Source organism: Mastomys coucha, unplaced genomic scaffold (assembly GCF_008632895.1).
Source record: "Mastomys coucha isolate ucsf_1 unplaced genomic scaffold, UCSF_Mcou_1 pScaffold22, whole genome shotgun sequence".
Classification (NCBI taxonomy): Eukaryota; Metazoa; Chordata; class Mammalia; order Rodentia; family Muridae; genus Mastomys; species Mastomys coucha.
This window is the reverse complement of record NW_022196905.1, coordinates 130,074,753-130,075,264: the sequence shown is the minus strand read 5'-3', so window position 1 is coordinate 130,075,264 and position 512 is coordinate 130,074,753. Positions and strand designations below refer to the sequence as shown.

General features: G+C 47.5%; 1 protein-coding gene across 1 annotated transcript in view; it reads right to left on the bottom strand.

The window, feature by feature from the left end:
* Upk3b (uroplakin 3B) overlaps nucleotides 1-512 on the bottom strand; it is a 4,233-nt gene that overhangs the window by 3,068 nt on the left and 653 nt on the right. The gene's annotated exons all lie outside the window — the stretch shown is intronic.

Below are 512 nucleotides of genomic sequence, written 5' to 3'. Positions count from 1 at the left end.
AAAACAATTATTTTAAAGGGATAGAGAGCAGCAGACTGCTTCTGTCCCAGGGAGTGATCTGCAGAGGGTTTGACCTGACTTATCTTGGTGACATAATCAGACACCTTAGAACAGTGGTTCTCAACCTGTGGGTCGGCACCCCCTGGGAATCCAACAACCTAGGGATATTTACATTACAATTCATAGTGGTAGCAAAATTACAGTTATGAAGTAGCAATGAAATAATTTTTTGTTGGGGGGAGGTCACCACACCATGAGGAACTGTATTAAAAGGTGTCAGCATTCGGAAGGTTGAGAAACGCTGTCTTAAAGTGACCAGTGCCTCAAAAGGGCAAGCTGTGATTTAACACTCAGTTTGGTAGAGCACGTGCCTAGCAATGCATAAACCCTGGCCTCTATCCCCAGTACCACATGAGCTGGGCATGGTTGTGCGTGCCCACCATCCCAGCGATTGGAAGGTGGAGGCAGCAAGGTCAGACGTTTAAGGCCTCCTGGGCTACCAAAGACCCTGC